General features: G+C 39.2%; 1 long non-coding RNA gene across 1 annotated transcript in view; it reads right to left on the reverse strand.

Moving 5' to 3' along the window:
* LOC311517323 overlaps positions 1–25,525 on the reverse strand; it is an 87,239-nt gene that overhangs the window by 42,748 nt on the left and 18,966 nt on the right. Inside the window, exon 2 of the long non-coding RNA XR_014710662.1 lies at positions 20,245–20,306. This is a non-coding gene — a long non-coding RNA (uncharacterized lncRNA). The remainder of the gene's footprint in view (positions 1–20,244; positions 20,307–25,525) is intronic.

The raw sequence follows: 25,525 nt of genomic DNA on the forward strand, positions 1-25,525 counted from the left end.
TGAAATGTTGGTCCCATTGAAGTCAATAGGAATTTTGCCATGGACTTTAGTGGAAGCAGGATTTCATCCTGTGCATGGAAATAATTTATGTCATGATCATGACTTAGGGATTTGCTTTAGTAAGGACTGAGTGACAAGAGCTTTCACTTGGAAATAGCAGTATGCATTATTACTTCTACTACTTTTGCCACTATTGTTATCTTATATTCCTATAGTTCCTTTCATTCCAAAGTGCTTGTAAACATATTCAGGAGTCACTTCACCAATCACTGAAGTGTTGTCCTTTCAGATGCAGAAGATACTGCACAACAGGATAGACAATATCAATACAGTAAAATAATCTGAGACAGGAAATGAAGAATATTGTATCCAATTGAAACAGTAGGAATTTAGGCAAGTAGAATGGAATTTATTTACTCTGACTTTAGCCCAGACATGAGTAAACACCCCTATTCATCCAAACATTGATGTGCCCACAAAATAATAAGGACTACAGTTTCATGCCACATCTGAAAGACACCGGGGCTGGTCTGATCTGATATCACAAACACTGGTGAAATCTGGAATAACTCAGTTAAGTTAATATTACCTCAATGTAAAAAGCAGTATAACATCAGAATCAGGCACAGTAACTCCAACACAGAGCCCTCTACCACCAAGTAGGTGCACCGGTTCAGTATTCACTCAAAGATTATCATCAAAATCACTTTCTGCGGCATTCAGGGATTCCCTTTGAGGTCTCCCATCTAACTACTCATCAGACTCCAATTTAATTAGCTTGTAAGAACTAAGATGAGCCCAGCCTAAGGTGCAGCTTTCAGTAATAAAAAGTCTCTTCTCTCTAACATGAAAACCCCACAAAGAAACCAAACCAAACAAATTTAAATCCAAGATGCTTGAAGTATGGCTTTTCTATTTATGGTTTTGATCCAACTTCATTAAAATTAATGAGAACTGAATTAGACTCTCATGGGTCTAATCCAAAACCCATCAACATCAATAAGAGATTTTTTTCTATTCAGTTGGACTTTGGATCAGGAGATATATATATATGCATGCAGTGGCATGATTCAAGAACTTGGAGCACTAATCCAGATATAATTCTGGTTCACTGTGTAATTCTGGATAGGGCATTTAATGTCTCCATGTGTATTTCCCCATTTGTAAAACAGAGATACTAATACTGTACCACCATTATGTCACAAGGGAGTCATGCAGATTATTAGTGAATGTTTGTACAGCATTTTAAAGATAAAAAGTGCTATATAAGTGCTAAACATTAGATGTGCTACTGCAAAATACAAAAGCATTTAGAAATACATTTTCAATTATATGTATGCTATTGTAGTCTGATTAGTAGCCAGTGATATTAGTAATGAGAGCTGTGTTACTAAACAATATATCACATTGAAAATTAATTCAGTCATAAAAAAAATCTTGCCTGTTCCCATTAAAGGGTTAAAAACTTGAATTTAATTCTTGTTAAAAATTCCAACCACAACTAGACGGAGAGAATTTATTTAATATTATGCAACAGAATAAGATTTGACTAAAGGTTTTATGGGATTAGCTGTTTCAAAGTATCTGTCTCTTCATAAACTGCAGTAGATGGGGTTGTGACTGTTTAAGTAGATATTATTTAAACAATCTCCTGAAAACAAGCTTGCATAAACTAAGATGAGCAAGGGCAAAGAGGCTTATTCTGATCTTTTAGATTTAGATACAGAAACATGTATCTTGGATTTAACTAAATATCTCTTCCTGTAAGGAAAGATTATTAGGATTATCTACTTTTGCATGTTTTGATGGTGTAGTCAGGATTAGGTGATGGGGGAAGTTTGAGTTCAGTGGGTCAAATTCATCATTGGTTTAACTCCACAGACTTCAGTGGAGATTCACTAGGGAAGAATTTGACCCACAAAATCTGACTCTCTGTGCACATAATAAAACTGATCAAGATCAGTACTAATTAATAGGCTAAAATTCACCCAATATAACTACAGCCAAGGTAACAGTTACACCAGGGATGAATTTGGCCTTACATCAGTTCCCCCCACCCCACCCCCAAATTGTCTGTTTTAGTTTCAACAAAAATAATATGTCTAATTTACTCCTTTTCCCTGTTCGTTGTCTGCTTTCAGATATGTGCAACCCCTCACCTCAACATATGTTATTACATGGACAGCAGGATATAGATTTCTATTTAAACAACGAGCATCAAACATATAATAGCACTCTTCATCTTAAATTACATGAAAATTAAAGATGCATAAAGCATAAGCAAGGATATGGCCCACTGGTTTCAGCAAAACAATCTTTCCTCTTTCTTATCTGTGAGCCAGATCCTCAGCTGGCATAGATTGGCATAGCTCCACTGAAATTGAAGGAGCCATATGGATTTACACCAACTGAGAATACATGTGCAAATACACATATATCACACACATGCACAAATGGCCATTTTAACTAGGACTCTTCCCATTTCATGGAAATTATTAGAATTCAATCCATCTGATATATAAAAAGAAATCCTTTTTTAGCTTCACCTTTTTCTGTAAAGGCTGCAACGGCAGGTAGATATTTAAAGAGCTAATGCTGTAGAGAGTTGGGTATTTGTTTCCTTGTAAATTAAACTTTAAAAAACAAATTTGAATTCAAAGTATTTTAAAGCTGAAACCTTTTTTTTTTTTGAAGGTGTAATTATATTTCCTACTATAACCATCCTTGTGTGATATGGTTCATGGAATAGCTAACAGCGAAAATGTTGTTTAATTTACACCTGCTATGTGCTAGGGGTATAAAAAGATCTTTTAAAGTCATTGTTATATCAGTTTGACAGCACCACATTTTCACACTGAAATGCTACTAGTTGGATACATTCTATTCCATTCTTCTCATGGAATATAAAAGCTTGTTGTAGTAGAGTTTATTTGTATATTGCTGGCTATCCCCATGTTGAAGAAAGTAACCAAAAAGTCCTTGTTTCCAATGCCTTGAAAATAATTATAAATCTCTTTTATGGACATTTCTTTCTTTCTTTCCATATATCGAAGCACAGTAGTGTGTTCCCAGAATGATAATAATCTATTTCTCTCCTCACACTACTGAGCTGGCAGTGACCTCACCTGACCCAATTGAAATTGATTTTGTTGTTGAACTCCTAGCTAGTGCAAATTAATCTTAGATCCATACAAGATCAGGGAAGCAAGACAGAGTACAAAGACTCAAGTAGTGAGGGGAAAAATTAGTTTGAGAGAAGGTATTTTAAGTTTGGAAAGATAAATGGCTACAATGACTTGCTTTGATAGAACATCTGTAGCAAAGGAGAGAGAATGACAAGGGCTCTGAGAAAAAGCTGTAATTTAATAGCCTAATTTCCTGCCTGGTCCTGCAGAAATATCTGTCTGTTTCTGACAGCTGATGAAAATGCACCAGGATTTGATTTGCTCTCCAGTGTGGGACAAGTTCAGTCCCATCTCTCCCTCAGGCTACATGGCTACAGCAGATGGGCACTATCTCTAGTTTCCACCTCCTTCATTGTGGATTCACCACTATCTTTTTTTTTTCTTAATTGTATTCACGGCCCTTAGTTCTCTAGTTTATTATTTATCTTCTTGTTTTCAAATATAACAATTAGTCTCTCCTTATTGATTTACTCCTTGCGCCTTTGTTCACTCTGCTTGCATGCTATATTCCTTTCCCTCACTCCATGTCTGTCTTATCTATTTAGTTTGTAAGCTTTTCAGGGCAAGAACTGTTCACTGACCGGTGTGCGTACATGGCCTAGCACAATGGTACCTCATTCTTAGTTGATCCTTAGCCACTACCATAATTAATCATTATGGATGCCTGAAAGACTTTGAACACCAGTATTTTTTTAGTACCTTTAAGAAAAGTTGGTGACTAAAAACCAAACACAAACCACATCACTCCATTGTCCTTTAAAGAGTGGATTTCAATTATAACTAACACACTGACCTTATTTTTACAATCTGTAAAAGATCCCTGTGAACACTACAGTCTTTGACAGAACTCAAGGATATTTGATATTATAGGGACCCTGCAGCCCATATTATTAAAACCACCAATCCCTAATGCCTGATTTATCATGCTAAATAAGGTGAAACAGTGTAACAAATAACTTTTTGCCATGGAATTGAAAGAATTGCACCTATGAAACTCCATGCAAAAATTTATATCCTGAAATAAATGTTCTAATATTGTATAACTAGATGTTGAATAATTTAAGCAGAATAAATTGAAAAGACTTAATCAGCTACAATGCAGCAGAATTTAACCTACTGCAGACTTCAGAAAGATTTGAGGCAGAATAAATAACAGTCACCAAAGGCCTGAAACTCTCCTGTGCAGTCAGTATCCGAACCCATTCTTCCCCTCTTGATCAGCTGCTTTGGTTACAGTTATGGCCATTGACCTACTTTTCAATTCTTTTGCTGCTTTTGTGTTGCAAAGACCCATCTAGATTACCCCCTGCCTCCCCGCAAAAAACAACTTTACCAAAGTAATATTTTATTACCAATAAGTCATTTTAAAACTATTACATTTGGAATTTAAGTAGACTCTTAAATAAAGAAATGAATACGTCAGTGGCATTTCAACATCAAAGCTCTTAAGCCTTTGTCTAGACATGCGTTTAAAGGTGCGTGGTGAGAATGTGCAAGACAACATGTTTGTTCTAGAAGTTTAGTATCGACAAAACAGTGTGTACTTAAACATGCGCGATGCTGGCTGAGTTAAAGCGTAGAATGTATACATTGTCTTTTGTACACTAGACTTTTACAGCATGTTAGTTAGCATATTCTAAACACACCTTTAAATCTAAGTCTATACAAAGTCTAATTTATGGAGATGCAGCATGATATTGTCCAATGTGTAAGGCCATAGGACTGGGAGTCAGACCTAAACTCTACCACTGACCTCTTGTGTGACTTTGGGCAAGTCTCTGTTTCCCCTCCTACCCTTTGTCTCTCTTGTCTATTTAGATTGTAAGCTCTTAAAGGCAGCGGCTGACTTTCTCTTTCCATGTTTGTATTTCTACAACACCTAGCATAATTGGGCCCCAGTCTCACTTCTAGGTGCTACCATATTAAGATTACTATTACAAATAATAATAATTTATTGCAGAGGTCACAAACTGAAGATGGCTGCCATTATCCCATCATTTTAAAGATAGATTGTTTAAACAGATTATTAGAACATAGGAACGGCCCTACTGGGTCAGACCAAAAGTCCATCTAGCCCAGGATCCTGTCTTCTGACAGCGGCCAGTGCCAGGTGCCCCAGAGGGAATGAACTGAACCGGTCATCGTCAAGTGATCCGTCCCCTGTCGCCCATTCTGTGCACAGTGAGAAAAAATACCAACATACCAATACACAACACATTCCCTCCCATTGTTATCATGCATTCAGGGGAACCAGTTTTGCTATTGATAATATGAAGTGCTGGGCTCGTTTGAAATACTTTTATCAACATTTTACAAAGCAGCGATATTTTACAGAGTGAAAACTAGAAGGAGAGAGATATGATGCCTGCTTTATTAAAAATATATAATCAAAGTTTGATCTTCTGCTGAATTTATGAATGGAAAGTACGGAAAGTTGCCTTAGCTTTTACAGATTAGGAAATTATTTACTGGATCTAACATATCTGCTTTTTATTTTCTAATACTTATTTGTATGCCATACTATTAGTCTTTGAAAGTGCCCCTATTCAAATGTTTTTAGAATCCTTTAATGTTGTGTCCACAGTGTTAACGCACCATCAGCACGTAGTTTGCTGTGCCCTCCCATCCCCTACATCAGGCTGGGGAGTGATGAATGGAACCATGTAGTCATGAATCTGCCAGCTTTGCCCTTCTCCTGTCCCAAGCCTACACTGCATGCTGTGGTTCAAGGAGACCTGAGGAGTTGTGCTTTGTAGTGTGCAGGCTCCCAAAATCCAGCCATGCTCCTCCTTGTTCTATTGTGATCAGAGCTGTTCTCACTCAGGTTTTAGCTCATAGTATGAAAGAAGGTTTTAGCAAGGATTTATTCCAATAAGCCTATTCCCCTTTCCTCACCCAGCGCAGCAGTTTTGCAGAAGGAAACTATTTTTGTACTCATAAAGCAATTTGTTTTGATGTTATGTGAACAAAATTATGGCCCAGACTTTACTGGTATAAGTTGGCAGACCTCTATTGACATCAGTGGAGCTGTGCCATTTTACATACTGACAATTTGGCTCAATAATTTCTTCTAACAAATGTATTTGCTACCTTTACATAACAGACGTAAAAGACTATTGTTAGCGAAATGCTGTACACATGAAAGACACTTTTAGAATGATTAGAAGCAAGGTGCATCTTTCAAAACAAAGTTGTTTGCAAATAGTGTCTAAACCAAAGAGGAAAACCTGAATATGAACACTGGTAGGAAAATCAAAGTTCAGAGATGATGGCTTAAAAAGTGCAAAGCCTCATTCAGTTGTAAGTGTTCTTAATGAACAGATTGGTCAGTTTTTTCAGAAAGGCTTTGTAATTTCAACTTGGTATTATTCTAGAAAACGATGTACAGAAATGATACTTAGTTCTAAGTCACACATATATCATATCCCCTGGTGAAATAGTAAAGGGGTATTGAAATCTCTTGTAAAATTAGAAGACTGCATCATTTGAAGCAAGACAGGTTTTCAGGATGGACCAATTTCCAGTTTAGTGCCTTTCTACAGGTTGTATTCATCATCAGTCAAAGCCAGGATGTAACGACTAACCCAATATCCTCTGAAATATATTAGCTGTTTTAGAGAAAATGAGCTTTAACATCTGAAGGCAGCACCCATAAATTCAGTATTTCTCAAGAAGTACCAAGTGATTTTTGTATAAGTTATTTTCTAATTACTACTTGGAACAAAATGCTCAAAAATCAATAGGCTGTTCTTGGTTACTGATTTAACCAGACAAAACAGGTTATGTTCACTAAGTCAAGGATCCAGAGTAGCAGCCGTGTTAGTCTGTATTCGCAAAAAGAAAAGGAGTACTTGTGGCACCTTAGAGACTAACAAACTTATTTGAGCATAAGCTTTTGTGAGCTACAGCTCACTTCATCGAATGCTCAAATAAATTTGTTAGTCTCTAAGGTGCCACAAGTACTCCTTTTCTTTTTAAGTCAAGGACTAATCTTACAGTGTTAACCAATACTGTAATTACAATTCATAAAGAAGCAAAGAGGAAAAGGAAGACAATTTAGTGCAAACATGTTTGTGTGTCTCTGGAACATTTCCCAAAACAATTACAGCTCATACTTTCAGTTCCATGTTTCACGCCTCAGATTTTGCATGTAAGACACTAAACACATGTGGTGATATCAAAGAATTACTGAAAAAATTACATTTCTTACATTTTGAAATGTGAAAGAAAAGTGCAATAATGTGAAACTGCACAAATTCTTGGAAGTGTAGTGATGTAGTATAGATTAGAGTCATGTATACAAATTCTTGAATGTAAAAATAACAGAAAATTCTCTTTACCAAGGAAATTCTCATCATGCTTTCTTTCAGCATTTGTAAAGCTCCCATCACTGTAGTGTCTAGATGTTGTACATAGGTTATAAAAAACAACTGAGTACTGTCCAGAGACCAATCACTTTTCCATCCTGTGGGCTGGATTGTGCATTTTGCACAGAGGCCTGAGCATGGAGCTGCACTGATCCAGTCGGAACTCCAGGAGAAACTGTGCTTGTAATACATGGAGACCCAAACCAGATTAGAACTGAAAAAGGAGATCTTTGTTCTGGCACAGGTTCATAGAAAAAACTAATCAGTCTCCATCTTGGAAAAAACTTCCTTATTCCCTCCCTTCCCACAACCCGCTGGAGAATGCTCAGTACAGCATTTGGTCTTCCAACAGTCGTCAGCTATTGTCACATAAGTCACCATGAGACAATAAGCATAACAAAAATACCTACAACATTACAGTGCTACAGAATAGTAACATCAGATGGATGGAATGATGTCACTGTGGTCAGTGCACTACACTGCCTCAAGAAAGAGCCATGTTCAATTCCCAGGCCCATGTCTCACTTGTTGGCCATCACAAGTTAGGTGTACAGCAGAATCAGTATGTTCTGCCCCTCTAAAGGAGGAATCTAGCTCTGTAGCAATAACTTCACCCAGACTGGAACAGCTATGGAAAGTCTTTGTGGGGTCTCTGTGAACCAAAAATCCAAATTTCACCTGATATACTACACACCTATTTACATATTTTTTAAAAAAATCCCTGTTACTGTAGGATAACAGACATATCTATGTTATGCAACTTGTTGTACTGATTGTTTACTTCACTACTGGTCATTCAATGTGAGAACTGTACATAATTAGCAGTGTAAATGTGGGGGCATGGGCTTCAACATGGGCTAACAATACAAATATGTACCCAGGGTCCCCAGTGTTAGGGTGACCAGATAGCAACTGTGAAAAAATGGGACAGAGGGTGGGGAGTAATAGGCACCTATATAAGAAAAAGTCCCCAAAAATGCGACTATCCCTTTAAAAATGGGTCACCCTTTTGGTCACCCTTACCGAATGTGCTTGTTCAACCTGTGCTGAAGCCCGTGCCACTGCATCTTCAGTGCTACTTTTAGCCATGCTAGTGTGAGTAAAGCTAGTGCAGGTGTATCTACCCAAGCAGTCATCGTGCCTTGCATTGCAACGTAAGACACGCTTTTAATGTAGCAATGGCAATTAGTGAAAACATGGTCATACTATTAAGGTGTAGCTGCCATGTTGCTGTACAATGGATGTAGATTGGAAATACCATTAAACATGCATATTTGTTACTGCCTATAGGTATTTTCTCCTGACAAGGTTTTGGTGTATCAATGGCTGTTACACATATTTCTTCCAAGAACCAGCAAAGCATCGAAATGATGGTCATTGCCTAAAAGATTTTTTAAATATTAATGAATCAAGTAGCTAAATTACAAGCACAAGAAGATGCATGCACTTATTTTAGACAGGCCACAAAGAAAGGAATTACTAATACAGCTCACCTTGCAGCTTATGCTAAAATATGACATTTGTTTCTGTATTATACAAACACATAATCCAGCCCAACCTCATTACTGTTAGACAAAGTTGTGTGGGTGCCATATTATTGGACTCTGCTTTTTTTCAGCATCCATTCCTGTAGGCCTGTAATCCAGTGGAAAGCTGGCGTGTGCAAGGCAATGCACTTCTTTGACTCTCTAATCCTAGCATGGAAGCTGTGATCACAACTACCATGGGTACACACCATAACAGCCAACTAAATACACAGGTATGTAATCTTACTATACTATTAGTTTAGATCTGATTTTTCCCAGATCTGTCTCTTTATTTCACCATTTCTCTAGCATTTAAAGCAATTCCCTATCTAAAAGGACCTGTTCCATAATCATATGGAAATGTGGAATCAATTTGTTGATGAGGGACCTCAGATGTAAGTTTAGAGTTTTATGGTTGATTGATCATTAAAAATATTTCTGTAGATGACACAAAGGTCCAAAGCAATTATAAAATACTACAGGATTTCAATTTTTATAGTTATTTTGAGAGTCAGAGTCTCAAAATGCTTTATACTGTGAATGAACACAAGAAAATTTCCCCTGTACCAGCCAGAAGTAAGTATAAAGGAAAACATAGAGGAAAGATTGTTTATTCTCTTAAGATAAAACTGTTTTTATATTTGATTTTTAGAATAAAAAAGATGTTTGTTAATCACAGCTCAAGGGAATGTTCTAAGTGCTTCAGTGCTATGGGAATGGGTTCTATACAAAAGCCTAAGATAGAGAATGCTTGGGGGTAAGGGTAGAGGTGTGGGTGAGGGGGCAGAACCCACCTCACTCTCAGAAGCTACAGGTTAAAATTCCAGAAGAGTTGACTGACAACTTCAGTTGACTGACAACTTCAACTGACAAACCTTCAATTTGCACATGTAAATCAGATGCTTATCTGCAACCACAAAAAAGGGAAGTTTGGCTATGACTGGGCTGACAATCAGGCCATATCTATAAGATAGATAGATAGATAATATGTTATGGTATTATTGGTAACACAATGAATAATACTGTTGAGCACATAATAATGTCATTGGCTAAAAACTGTGAGATCCCTGGTGATCTAAGGGCATGTCTACACAACTGTGCAGTGTGAACTATGAGAGCGAGTTGCAGCACACAGCAGTGTTGCTAGCATGAAATAGATACCTTTTAGTTTGCACTAGCAGGGTCTACACAGGGCAGTTACAGCTCTACTCTTCAGTGTACTGCAACTCACACCCCTATGTTCCGCACTGCAGGGCTGTGTAAACAAGACTTAAGTGTCAGATTTTCAAAAGTATTTAAGATCCTAAAGATGCAAATGGTGCCTGGTGGGATTTTCAGTAGATTAGGTGTCTAACTCCCATTTATTTCAATGGGATTTAGGTGCCTAATCTCTTTAGGCCCTTAGGGAAATCTCATCAGGTGACTAGCTGCATCTTTACACTCCTAAATGACTTTGAAAATCAGAAATGAAGGGTTCAGGATGTGGGAAGGGGCTCCGGGCTAGGGCAGGGGGTTGGGGTATGGGTGGTGGTGAGGGCTCTGGCTGGGGGTGCGGGCTCTGGGGGATTGGAGGGGGATCAGGGGTGGGGCAGGAGGTTTGGGCATGGAAGCTGGGCAGGGGTGCTGGCTCTGGCCAGCACTTACCTCAGGCAGCTCCCAGAAGCAGTGGCATGTTCTCTCTCTAGCTCCTGGCCAATGGGAGCTGCAGAGCTGGCACTTGGGGAAGGGGCAGCGCACAGAGCCCCCTGACTGCCCCTACACCTAGAAGCCAGAGGAGGGACAGACTGCTGCTTCTGGGAGCCACACAGAGCCACAGCAGTCAGGGAGCCTGCCTTAGCCCTGCTGCGCCACCGAGCGGTCTTTTAACTCTGGTGCTGACCGGAGCAGCCAGGGTCCCTTTTTGACTGGGTGTTCCAGTCAAAAACCAGACACCTGGCAACCCTAATTTCACTCCACCCATTCTGTGATCATTTGGCCAGTGCTCACAGAATGTTAGTGTTAGCTGGTAAATGCTTCTTTAATGTGTAATATTGTCATGTTCTCGTATGCATATGTGTAGAGGTTCTGCATGTTACATTGTAACAGGTGCATTATTGTGTCATAGCATTATATTAAAGCTTTATACTATGTATGAAGGGTCTCCTTGTACTATAAGTATTATATTGTAGATACTTTATATGGTCTGTGTATTCTATTGCCCTGCCTTAGTGTGTGATTTCTAAATAGAATGCAATTGTTATACTATATATAATATATTACAGTGTATTCTTTCCAATTAAGTGTAATTGTATCTGATTATTGCCTTTAAATAAATGTTGGTTTTCAAAGCACTACTGCATGAGGGAAAGCTTATATCTGTGTCCTCTCACAGATTAACAGAACACAACTCTTCTGGGGAGTCCTCTGAGGCTCAGAAACAAACTCCCTGGTAAAACCCCAGCAACTCCTCTAGGCAGGCCACCCCTTATTACCCACTGAAGTAGGCCAAATTGACAATCGGCTAACAATTACAGACAGGCCACTGTTAGGGTGCCTTTCGTCCAAATTTTGGGGTAACACTGTCTACACCATGTTCCTAGTACTTTTACATGTTGCACCCATGAAAATGTCTTCCAGGAGCATGCTCATCCATATACACAAAGACAAACATTGCAGTTCCCATGGTCTATAGGCCAGACAATTACAAAACAAACAAACAAACAAAAAACACAAGAAAGGTAGTGCAGGGAATGGAGCATAAAAAAAATTGGTCTAATCAATGGACATCAGCAGAAGGGCAATTGCAGAGCATAGAATGTGGAGATTACTGAGGGGGTTCTTTAATGATAGCTTATAGACTTTAAGGCCAGAAGGGACCATCATGATCATCTAGCCTGGCCTGCCCCATTGCATGTGACAACCTCACCCACTCACTCCTGTAATAGGCCCATAACCTCTGGTTCAGATACTGAAATCCTCAAATCTTGATTTAAAGATTTCAAGTTAAATAACATCCACCATTTGCTCTAGTTCAAACCAGCAAGTGATCTGTGCCCCCACACCATAGAGGAAGGCGAACCCTGTCCCCGAGTTTCTGCCAATATGACCATGGGAAATTTCCTTCCCTACCCCAAATCTGGTGATCAATTAGACCCTGAGCATGTGGTCAAGAACCACCAGACACAAACCTAGGAAAGAATTCTGTGCAGTAACTCAGAGCCCTCCCCATCAAGTGTCCCATCTCTAGCCATTAGAGATATTTGCTAAAAGCCATCATGGATGTGCCATATGTCATTGTAGGCAATACTATCATACTATCCCCTCCATAAGCTTATCAAGCTCAGCCTTAAAACAATTAGGATTTCCCCCCAACGACTTCCCTTGGAAGACTGTATTCCAGAACTTCATTTCTCTGATGGGTAGAAACTTTTGTCTAATTTCAAGCCTAAACTTACTGATGGCCAGTTTATATAAATTTGTTCTTGTACCAATATTGGCCCTTAACTTAAGTAACTCTTCTCCCTCCCAGGTGTTTATTCCTTTGATGTGTTTATAGAAACAATCATCTCTCCCTGCATCTGTTGTTTTGCTAATTAAACAAGCCAAGCTCTTGAAGATTCCTCTAATTCAGTAGGTTCTCCATTCCCCTGATCATCCTACTAGCCCTTCTTTGAACCTGTTCCAGTTTGGATTGAGCTCTCTTAAAACTGCACACAGCGTTTCAGACGAGGTCTCATTAGTGCCTCGTGTAATGGTAATACTTCCCTGTCTCTACTGGAAACACGTGACCTGATATATCCCAGGATTCCCTTAGCCTTTTCCACGGCTGCATCATATTGGTGACTCAGTCATCCTGTGATTGATCAATACACCCTGGTCTTTCTCCTCCTTTGTCACTTCTGATACATCCCCAGTTTATAGCAAAATTCTTCTTGTTACTTCCTAAATGCATGACTTTGCACTATTAAATTTTATTCCATTTCTATTACTCTAGTTTTCAAGGTTGTCCAAATCTCCTTGTCTGATATTCCGGTCTTACTCTGTATTGGCAATACCTTACAACTTTGTGTCATCCACAACTGTTACTGGCACACTCCCACTTTTTGTGCCAAGATCATTAATGAAAATGTTAAATAAGATTGGTCCCAAGACAGATTCCTTAGGAACTCCACTAGTAAGTTTCCTCCAGCCAGACAGTTCACCTTTCAGCATGACTTGTTGTAGTCTCACCTTTAACCAGTTCTTTACCCATCTTGCAACTCTCATATTAATCCCCATCTTCTCCAATTTAACTAGTAACTTTCCATGTGGCACTGTATCAAATGCTTTATAGTAATATAAGTAGAAGAGATCTACTGCATTTCCTTTGTCCAGAAAATTGGTGGTCTTTCCAAAGAAAGAGATCAGATTGGTTGGGCACAATCTACCTTTTGTAAAACCATGTTGTATTTTATCTCAATTACGGTTTACTACTATGTCCTTAACTTTTCTCTTTCAAAATTTGTTCTAAGACCTTGCATGCAACTGATGTCAAATTAATGAGCCCGTAGTTTCCCAGATCACTTTTTTTTGTCCTTTCTTAAATGTAGGTACTGTATCTGCAATTCTCCAGTTACTGTGATTATGGATTCATTAATAATTCTTGCTATTGAGCTTGTAATTCCATGTGCCAGTTCTTTTAATATTCTTGGATGGAGATTATCCAGGTTCCCTAGGTTGGTCCCCTTACACTGTTTGAGTTTGGCTTCCACCTTAGATGTGGGAATTTCTGCTCCCATATCCTTGTTCCCATTAGCCACCCTGCCATTGCCCTCAAGCTCCTCATTAAGCTTATTAAAAACTGAGGCAAAGTAGTTGTTTAGGTCTTGGGCCACAGCTAGGTCATCTTTAATTCCACTCCATCCTCAGCACTTAGCAGTCCCACTTGTTCTATCCTTGTTTTCTTTTTATTTATATGGCCAATGAACCTTTTATTATTTTTTTAATTTCCTTTGCTATGTCCAACTCTGCTTGGCTTTTGGCAGTTCTCACTTTTTCCCTATACTTTCTGACCTCCAAGAAGTAGTTTTCCTCACTGATCCAGCCCTCCTTCTATTCCTCGTAGGCTTTCTGCTCTCTCTTAATAATCTGTTTGAGATACTTGTTCATCCAGTTTTGTCTGCAATCCTTCCCTATGAAATTTTCCCCCTTGTTTGGGATGCAGGTTTCAGGTAGTTTCTGCAGCTTTGACAAAGTAATTCCAAGCCTCTTCCACACTAAGATTCTTGAGTTCTTCGGTTGAGTCCACTTCCCTAACTACTTCCCTTACTTTTTAAAGTTTTCCCTTTTGAAATCAAGGACACTAGTTGCAAACCTATTTTAGTTTATCCTTTCATTTAATTTAAACTGAATTAACTCATGAACACTTGGTCCAAAATAGAACAACTCATTGTAGAGGCCAATGAGGTGCGCGCTACTTACCAATATCAAATCTAAAATGGCATCACCTTTGTTGGTTCAGTGTCTATTTGTTGAAGAAATCTGTCAGCTACCACATCCAGGAATATCTGGGCCCTATCATTATTAGTAGCTCTTGTCCTCTAATCTATATATGGGAAATTGAAGTCTCCCATAATCACACAATTCCCAGTAGTGTTTATTTCATTAAAATATTTAAGAAATCTCTCTCTATATTCTTAATAGGGAGCCTTCAGTCATGTAGACCTACCTCTTCCTGATATTGGTGCAATTCTGCAGCCTTCCCCCTTCTTTTCCTTCTGGCTGAAAATCTTCTGTTCTCATTAGCAGATGACTCTCAGAAGATAGCCAGAGTTCAGAGCCCCTGGAAGATTGCAGTCTCCATTCTCTTCCCCTCTTCTTGTAGGACTGTTCACTCTTTTCTTTTTTGCTCTTCCATCTTCTCTTATTGCCTGTGTCTCCCCTTCATTTTCCATTTCATCAAACCTGTTCCTCAGCAATCTTTGTTGTTCACTAGCCAGTCTTTTCCTCCACCTTTTGTTCTTGTAGTCACATGCTTCCTCTAGCCACTCTTCATCCAGCAGTCTACCCTCATATTGCTCTAGCCCCGCATGCATCTGCAAGTCTTTAGGTTTTCCCTTCAGCTTCTTCTCTCCTTCCCACCACCATCCTCTCAAATCCCCATCAAAACTCAACTGTCGTTTCTAGCTGCATCTCCAAACCTCGGATCTTCTCTTCCATTACACATGTATCATGCAGCACTTCATACAAAGAAAGCACCTTTCAGGTACTCTTCTCCAGGATAATGTACATCCCACAGCTTCAAGAAGGAAAAAAACAACACACACACTCTTCCCACCCCCCACCCCCCCAAAAAAACACACACACACTCCCCCAAACTCTCCTTTTAAACTCCCCTGTTTTCAGTTCTGTTTGATGTCTCCTGTGCCACTGGCTGGCTTTTTGGTTTTCTGCCTTTATAGGCCTGCTGATTAAGGAAGCCCTGGATCCTAATCAAGGTTCATCTGTGATCAAAGGCTCTGCTTCTCACACAACACACTGTCCCCTACCAGACTTTTCAAAGTGAAAACAAAACAGCGAGCGAGCAAGCAAACACACTCTGAAGAACTCACTCACTGCCCCTAAGGAACTGGGGCTTTCCTCCTTCTCTTCCAACAGATCTCTACTCCAACTCCCCTGTTTTTCATCTCTTTCTGCTGGCTCCTGGGCTGCTTCTCCTGATAAGAATTGCCACAATGTCTTTACCCAATGACTTACCCAGAGAATTGCCATGCCTATTCTTTTCTCTGCCACGTCTCCTTTGGACTTTACACCTTGCCTCCCAATGTATCTGCAAGTTATTTATACAACCAGAGAATTACCTCCAAAGTGCAGAGTTGGTACAACTCACTAGTGATAATTCAATGCCTGCATTACACCAATATTACACATGTGCAGCTGCCAACATGTAGTACAACATAGGAAAGAATTAAAAACGACATTAAAAACAAAAAGATCTTTTAGCAACAAGATCAGGAGGTCATTACAGCGATGCAGTTTCTTTGCTAAAGTAATTAGGGCCAGATCCCGAGGTTCTTATTCAGTTTTTACTCAGTCCTGATGCAGGCAAACCTGCCATGAAAATCAACAGGAGTTTTATCTGAGTAAAAGGACTATTTCAAACCTAAGTGATGAACATTGGGGTGTCCATCACCCTTATTGTATAGTTTGATCCAGAAAGGAGTACAAGGAACAGACAGGAAGGCAGGCTTTCTGATAAGTTAGTAGCCCACCTTGTTCCCAAGCAGAGGAATGACTAGTATAAAGAGAGAAGGGGAATCTCCAGGAAGAGAGTGGGGGGAATGTTTGTAAAATGACAGGTTGATTGAGACTTCACTCTCAGCAGGCTGTTTTCAGGATACCTGACAATGGAGTGCTCTGTACTACAAATGCCTGAGGGCTTTCCTGTCAAACAATGGAGGAGGCCTGGGTCTTCATAATGGATTATACGTGCTAGAACTTTGCTTTTTCAGTCATGAGAACATAATACCATCCAATGTGAATACAGTGTAATGTTCTCATAGTTATACTGATACAATCTGCTGTCCCGCAGGTGAGCTACAAACCAACTTAAACAGGAACTTTGAAAATAAGCAGAAAACATCCCAATCAGTAGGTCAAGAGAAAAATGGGGATGCAAGTAAAAATATTTGCATATCTTCTGCACATGCAGAACTCTATATTTACATGCACAAAATGAGCAATTGTGCATACAAATAAATAGTGAGGATCTCTGGTTACCCATTTAATATGTGGAAATGCCTGTTTGTATGTACAAATATGGCAACTTGTGTTCACAACAGATGTGCATTCATTTGTGTTGTCATGTGCTGCGTTTGGACCTGAAAATTTGGCTCATGGTACATAATAGCAAAATATTTCACATTTTTAATTTTTACTTTCTGGAAAAGATAGTTGTTGTCTAAACAATGGTTCTTCCTTCCAGATGGCTGCAATACTGCATATGGTAGCAGAAACAGTTATATTACTGATGCGTGACATCACAGTCACGTCCAGAGCAATAGAGGGCTATGTCATAAACCACTGATTTATTATATCACTGCAGAGTCAAACAGAATTTGAATATAGGTGTTGAAGGGTGAATAGTTTATTCACACTGGCTTAGACAAATAGCAATCTGAGACTTCCATTTTTCAGTTAAACTGTTCATTTTGTCACCTCCTTTGCTCACCCAACCCTATACCATATGCAGTGTTTACTTTGTGCCAGGGCTTGCCAGGACCAAGCCCCAGAACCATGAGGCTTGGTAGTCCATCGCCCCGGCATCTCTGGGCTGCCACGTCAGCTATGAAAGTAAAAAGTTGCTTGAGCCACGGCACCTAATTGCTTGAGCAATTAAGCACTGCCCATATGTCTGCTTTGTGCACCTGTCATGTCTTATTTGACACCTAGGACTGTAAAGTCTCTGGGATGAGGACTCCTTTCTTTGTTATTTGTCTGTACAGCACCTAGCACAATGGGACTGTAAACTCTGATCCAAGTTTCTAGGTATTAACATAATACAAATAAAATAATAATAATAGGTTTTAGTTAGCAGAGAAACTGAGAACTTACTAAATAGAATGGAAGGACAATAGAAATACCTTTTACTATGAAAAGTTTCCAACTAAATATAGAGTAGAACAGAAAAAAAGTTTTACGTGTATCTTATCAATATTCTTGTTGGTTTGTCATCAAAATTTCAATTCAACAGAAATCTTCCACATTACTGGATTTGTTATGTACATTTGTGAAGTCACCAAGAAAAGTAAACAAAAAGGAAAAAATTTAATATTATGATTATTATTGTTTAGCTTTCCCAAGTGCAGTTTTCTAGCTCCCTTTGCTTTTAATTTGTTCTTCTCATTCTTCTGAGGTCTTATTTTTTTGCTATTCTTCCTAATATTCAGCCTGCTTCTGATACCTGTATACTCACTCTGAGTGATCCTTACTCTGGCAATTAGTCTCATTCAACCGAGTAACAACTGCAAGATTAGAGCTAAACTCACAGCCTTACTTACAGTGTAAGGCTATGTCTACACTACGCAGCTTATCACATTCCCTGCCCTCACCTCCATTCTGCTGACAAAGAACTTCCACCCCCGAGTGGCATTTGCGTTGTCAGCAGGAGAGTGCATAAGTCGACCTACGCTACACAAATCCAGCTATGTAAATAATGTAGCTGAAGTTGACGTATCTTAGGTTGTGTTACCATGGGGTCTACACTGTGTGGGGGGATGGAGAAAATCTCCCATCGACTTACCTTACTCTTCTCATCAGGGGTAGAGTAAAGGGGTCGACTGGAAAGCGATCTGAAGTTGATTTGGCAGGTCTTTACTAGACTCGCTAAATTGATTGCCGGTGGATCAATCTCAGAGCGTCGATCCACGCAGTAGCGTAGACCTGCCCTAATACTGGGTTCAGGGTTTAACCTCCTCAGAGCAGACACATTTGCCTAATTCTCCAGTCATTTACAATTATCTAACTCCATTGTCTTCAACTGAGATATTTCTGATTTACTCTGGTGTAAGAGGAAAACTAGTCCCCTTGTTTTCTTAAGTTTTTGTAATGGCCATGTACACACATTGTGCTTCTGTATATACCTTATAACAAAATAGAAGAGTAAAGAATAATAGGAATAGGGCAGATGACAGTGGAGCTACACTAGTAGTATAAATTAGAGCACCCCTTAGGCTACTGTAATTGACACAGAAAGCAGGCTGGTGAAGAATCAAGGAACCAGTACCAGCTCTCTAATGATACCCATACTTCCCTGCACCAGAAAGAGCTGTGGCCCAGGGGAGAATTTAGTCCTAAAGATACAGAATAACCTGCAAATATCAAAGGTAACAACTACTAGAGCTAAACCGTTCTAAATCTTCAGGACGGGATAGCTTGTACCCAAGAATTTTAAAAGAATACACGGGAACTTTCTGAGCCATTGATGCTGGTAATTAAAAAATCTCGGAGTACTGAAAAAAAGCTATTGTGCCGAAGGATGAACAAAATGACCCAGGTAACTATAGATTAGTTATCACATCAGTTTGGGGAAAAATCATGGAAATACCAAGATGAAGTCAGTACAGAATTAAAGGATGGCGGTATAATTTATACTAATCGACATAATTTTATGGAAAATAGATCGTCAAACAAAATTGTTATAATTCTTGGAAGAAACTACAAGATTAATTGACAAAGGTAATTGTATTCACAGACTTCTGTAAGTCATTTCACTTAGTACCTAATGACATTCTGGTTAAAAAAAATAGCACAATATAAATAAATGCAGCACACATTAAATGCATTAAAAACTGGCTAACTGACAGATCTCTAAAAAGTAGTTGTAAATGGGAAATCATCATTCTTTGGGGTTCCAGTGTGGGCCTAAAGACTAATTCTTGGCCCAGTTGTTTAAATAGTTTTATCAATGATTTGGAAGAAAATGTGTCATTACTGGTAAAGATTGCAGATGACACAAAAAGCAGCAGAGAGATACATAATAAAAGGACATGTCAGTCATATGGAGCAATCTCATATGGAGCAATATGCTAACCTGGGTTCATTTAAATAACATGCATTTCAATACAGTTAAATGCAAAATCATATCTAGGAACTAAAAATTTAGGTCACACTGATTGGATGACTATTCTGGAAAGCAATGACTCAGAAAAGAACTAGGGGTCAAGACAAATAAACTGAACATGAATTCCCATGCAATGTGGTGGCAAAGACAGCAAATGCAGTTCTTCAATATATAAGGAGAGAATTATTTAATAGAATGATGGAGATATTTTACTACAGTTCACAGAATTAATGAGACCATTACTAGAACACTGTGTCCAGTTCTGCTGCCCACACTTTGACAAAGATTTGACAAAGTGGAAAGGATTCAGAAAAGAGCTACAAGAATGAATCTGGAAAACCTGCCTTACAGTTAGACAAAAGAAACAATCTACTTCGCCCAGTATGCAGAAGTTTAACAGGTGCCTTCATCATAGCCTGTAATACCGACTTTGGGAAAGATTTTTTTATATTAGTGTGCTCTTTCATCTAGCAGATTAACAAAGGCATAAAAAGATTCAATGGCTGGAAGCTGGAGCCTCACAAATTCAGAGTAGAAATAAGGCTTGTTTTTAACAGTGATGGTAATTAACCAGTGGAACAACTTACCTGAGGATATGGTGGATGCTCTGTCACTCAAACTCCTTGCAATCAAATGTAAAGTCATACACCTAGGAACAAAGAATACAGGCTAAATTTACATGATAGGGGACTCTATTCTGGGAAGCAGTGACACTGAAAAAGATTTAAGGGCCATGCATTTTGGCTGCTGGTGCACTTATACCAATGCCCATCATTTTGACCTGTAGACTCATAGACTTAGATATCTAAGGTTAGAAGGGACCATTATGATCATCTAGTCTGACCTCCTGCACAATGCGGGCCACAGAATCTCACCCACCCACTCCTGCAATAAACCTCTTACCTATGTCTGAGCTATTGAAGTCCTCAAATCATGGTTTAAAGACTTTAAGGTGCAGAGAATCCTCCAGCAAGTGACCCGTGCCCCATGCTACAGAGGAAGGCAAAAAACCCCCAGGGCATCTTCCAGTTTGCCCTGGAGGAAAATTCCTTCCCAACCCCAAATATGGCTATCAGCTGAACTCTGAGCATATGGGCAAGATTCACCAGCCAGATACCCAGGAAAGAATTCTCTGTAGTAACTCAGATCCCACCCCATCTAACATCCCATCACAGGCCATTGGGCCTATTTACCATGAATAGTTAAAGATCAATTAATTGCCAAAATCGTGTTATCCCATCATACCATCTCCTCCAAAAACTTATTGAGTTTAATCTTGAAGCCAGATAGGTCTTTTGCCCCCACTGCTTCCCTTGGAAGGCTGTTCCAGAACTTCACTCCTCTGATGGTTAGAAACCTTCGTCTAATTTCAAGTCTAAAACTTCCCGATGGCAAGTTTATATCCATTTGTTCTTGTGTCCACATTGGCACTGAGCTTAAATAATTCCTCTCCCTCTCTGGTATTTATCCCTCTGATATATTTATAGAGAGTCATCATCTCTCCCCTCAGCCTTCTTTTGGTTAGGCTAAACAAGCCAAGCTCCTTGAGTCTCCTTTCGTAAGACTGGTTTTCCATTCCTCGGATCATCCTAGTAGCCCTTCTCTGTACCTGTTCCAGTTTGAATTCATCCTTCTTAAACATGGGAGACCAGAACTGCACACAGTATTCCAGATGAGGTCTCACCAGTGCCCTGTATAAAGGTACTAACACCTCCTTATGTTTACTGGAAATACCTCGCCGGATGCATCCCATGACCACATTAGCTTATATGTGGTCATGGGATGCATCAGGCGAGGTATTTCCGGTAAACATAAGGAGGTGTTAGTACCTTTATACAGGGCACTGGTGAGACCTCATCTGGAATACAGCCATATCACATTGGTGGCTCATAGCCATCCTGTGGTCATCAATACTCCAAGGCCCTTCTCCTCCTCCGTTACTTCTAATTGATGCGTCCCCAGTTTATAACTTAAATTCTTCTTATTAATCCCTAAGTGCATGACCTTACACTTCTCACTATTAAATTTCATCCTATTACTATTACTCCAGTTTACAAGGTCATCCAGATCCTCCTGTATGATATCCCGGGGGTCCTTCTCTAAATTGGCAATACCTCCCAGCTTTGTATCAACCACAATTTGTTGTTAGCACACTCCCATTTTTTGTGCCGAGGTCAGTAATAAAAAGATTAAATAAGATTGGTCCCAAAACTGATCCCTGAGGAACTTCACTGGTAACCTCCCTCCAGCCTGATAGCTCAACTTTCAGTATGACCTGCTGTTGTCTCCCCTTTATCCTTATTCACTTTTCAATTTTCATATTGATCCCCATCTTTTCCAATTTAACTAATAATTCCCCATGTGGCACCGTATCAAACGCCTTACTGAAATCTAGGTAAATTAGATCCACTGCTTTTCCTTTGTCTAAAAAATCTGTTACTTTCTCAAAGAAGGAGATCAGGTTGGTTTGGCACCATCTACCTTGTGTAAAACCATGCTGTATTTTGTCCCATTTACCATTGACCTCAATGTCCTTAACTACTTTCTCTTTAAAAATTTTTTCCAAGACCTTGCATACTACAGATGTCAAACTAACAGGCCTGTAGTTACCCGGATCAATTTTTTTTCCTTTCTTAAAAATAGGAACTATGTTAGCAATTCTCCAGTCATATGGTACAACCCCTGAGTTTACAGATTCATTAAAAATTCTTGCTAATGGGCTTGCAATTTCATGTGCTAATTCCTTTAATATTCTTGGATGAAGATTATCCGGGCCCCCCCGATTTAGTCTCATTAAGCTGTTTGAGTTTCGCTTCTACCTCAGATATGGTAATATCTGCCTCGATATCCTCACTCCCATTTGTCATGCTACCATTATCCCTAAAATCCTCATTAGCCTCATTAAAGACTGAGACAAAGTATTTGTTTAGATATTGGGCCTAGATTATCCTTAACCTCCACTCCATCCTCAATGTTTAGTGATTCCACTTCTTCTTTATTTGTTTTCTTCTTATTTATATGGCTATGGAACCTTTTACTTTTGGTTTTAATTCCCTTTGCAAGGTCCAACTCTACTTGACTTTTAGCCTCTCACTTTATCCCTACATGTTTTGACCTCAATAACCTCAATTGCTGACCCCTCCCATCTTCCACTCCCTGTATGCTTTCTGCTTTTTCTTAATCACCTCTCTGAGATGCTTGCTCATCCAGCATGGTCTACAACTCCTGCCTATGAATTTTTTCCCCTTTCTTGGGATGCAGGCTTCTGATAGCTTCTGCAGCTTTGACTTGAAGTAATCCCAGGCCTCCTCTGCCTTTAGATCCATAAGTGCTTCAGTCCAATCCGCTTCCCTAACTAATTTCCTTAATTTTTGAAAGTCAGCCCTTTTGAAATCAAAAACCTTAGTTGCAGATTTTTGTTTATCCTTCCTTTAAGTTTGAACTGAATTAGCTCATGATCACTTGAACTAAGGTTGTCCCCTACAACCATTTCTTCTATGAGGTCCTCACTGCTCACCAAAACCAAATCTAAAATGGCATCCCTGCTTGTCGGTTCAGCAACTACTTGATGAAGGAATCCATCAGCTATCGCATCTAGGAAAATAGGAAAATCTGAGCCCTATGATTATTACTAGAACTTGTCCTCCAGTCTATATCGGGAAGTTAAAGTCTCCCATGATCATGCAGTTTCCATTAGTATTTACTTCCTTAAAAACATTAAAGGGGGCTCTATCCATATCCAAATTAGATCCCGGCGGTCTATTGCACACCCCAAGCACTATCCCAGGGGAGGCTCTATTAGCTTTCTTCCCCAATGTGATTTTTGCCCAGACGCACTCTATCTTATCCATTCCATTGTTTCTTATTTCTTTACATTCTACCTCATCACTGATATACAATGCTACTCTACCACCTTTACCTTTATTTCTGTCTTTCCTAAACAGCACATACCCTTCAATATGTGTAGTCCAGTCATGACTACTATACCACCTGTCACGGTTCCTCCCCCACTCTGAACTCTAGGGTACAGATGTGGGGACCTGCATGAAAAACCTCCTAAACTTATCTTTACCAGCTTAGGTCAAAACTTCCCCAAGGTACAAAATATTACCCCCGTTATCCTTGGACTGGCCGCTACCACCACCAAACTAATACTGGTTACTGGGGAAGAGCTGTTTGGACGCGTCCTTCCCCCCAAAATACTTCCCAAAACCTTGCACCCCACTTCCTGGACAAGGTTTGGTAAAAAGCCTCACCAATTTGCATAGGTGACCACAGACCCAAACCCTTGGATCTGAAAACAATGAAAAAACATTCAGTGTTTTACAAGAAGACTTTTAATAAAAAATAGAAGTAAATAGAAATAAAGAAATCCCCCCTGTAAAATCAGGATGGTAGATATCTTACAGGGTAATTAGATTCAAAAACATAGAGAACCCCTCTAGGCAAAACCTTCAGTTACAAAAAAGATACACAGACAGAAATAGTTATTCTATTCAGCACAATTCTTTTCTCAGCCATTTAAAGAAATCATAATCTAACACATACCTAGCTAGATTACTTACTAAAAGTTCTAAGACTCCATTCCTGTTCTGTCCCCGGCCAAGACGACTACAGACAGACCCAGACCCTTTGTTTCTCTCCCTCCTCCCAGCTTTTGAAAGTATCTTGTCTCTTCATTGGTCATTTTGGTCAGGTGCCAGCGAGGTTACCTTTAGCTTCTTAACCCTTTACAGGTGAGAGGAGCTTTCCCCTGGCCAGGAGGGATTTCAAAGGGGTTTACCCTTCCCTTTATATTTATGACACCACCATATTTCTGTTATCCCTATAATATCTGGTTTCACTTCCTGCACCAGTAGCTCTAGTTCCTCCATTTTGTTACCTAGGCTCCTCACATTGGTGTACAAACATCTTAATTTTTCCTCATTGTTTCCTTGTTATCCCCTCACCCCCCACTGTCTGTCTGGAGCTGTCCCTTGTTTTACACTTGAATTGTAAACTCTTTCAGGTGGGGATTATCTTTTTATAATCTTCGCCTAGCACAATGGGGACTTCGTCTCCCAGGCATTGATGATGATAATGGAAACATTTGTTAACCAAAACCCATTTTTTCCACCAAAATATTTTCACAGAACATTAGGGGAAAATCTATTTTTCAAAACTTTCCATGAAAAATAAACTGACAGTTTTAGATCATCTTGATTGTTGGGCATAGTACTTATGCCATAAGAAAACCCATTGATACCTGCATTTTTAAAGCACTATAATGGAATATGTCTGTTTTTCTTTATTAATAAAACAAGTGGATCTAGTGCTTCTGAAAGATACTACATTCACAGACTAGGAGAATGATGTTTTCAATATATTCCCAGAATAGGTGTAACAAGTGCAATGGAAATACACTTCAAAGTCTGGCCAACTTGCTTCAGTCTTGACCTATAGGGAACATCTCTAAGGGTGAATTCAGTATTTTTGCTCATTCTACTTGGCCTCGCTGCTGAAACTGCCAAGTTCAAGTTTTGTGATGTGGAAACCTGCCCTTAGGAAATGAACTGAGTTTTGTGTTAAAACATTTGCAAAGTAATAAAAAACTATGACTGATTTATTGTGAAATTGGTGCCAGAATTGAATCCAAAGGTTCATTACCTTTAGACAAATCTGACCTGATTTTTGAATACTTAATGAAACATAAAACCAGTGAAATTTTGCATAATTTCAGGATTAGTTGTGAATATATTACAGAGATATGTGCACAATCATTTTTGTCTTGTTTTTAAAATGGATCAAGGCAATGGAAATGGCCAATTAAATACATTTTTGAAAGATTTTGTTCAGGAAGGATTTTAATACAGAGCCAATGTAGAGTGA

Source organism: Lepidochelys olivacea, assembly GCF_965140295.1.
Source record: "Lepidochelys olivacea isolate rLepOli2 genome assembly, chromosome: 3".
NCBI classification, from domain to species: Eukaryota; Metazoa; Chordata; order Testudines; family Cheloniidae; genus Lepidochelys; species Lepidochelys olivacea.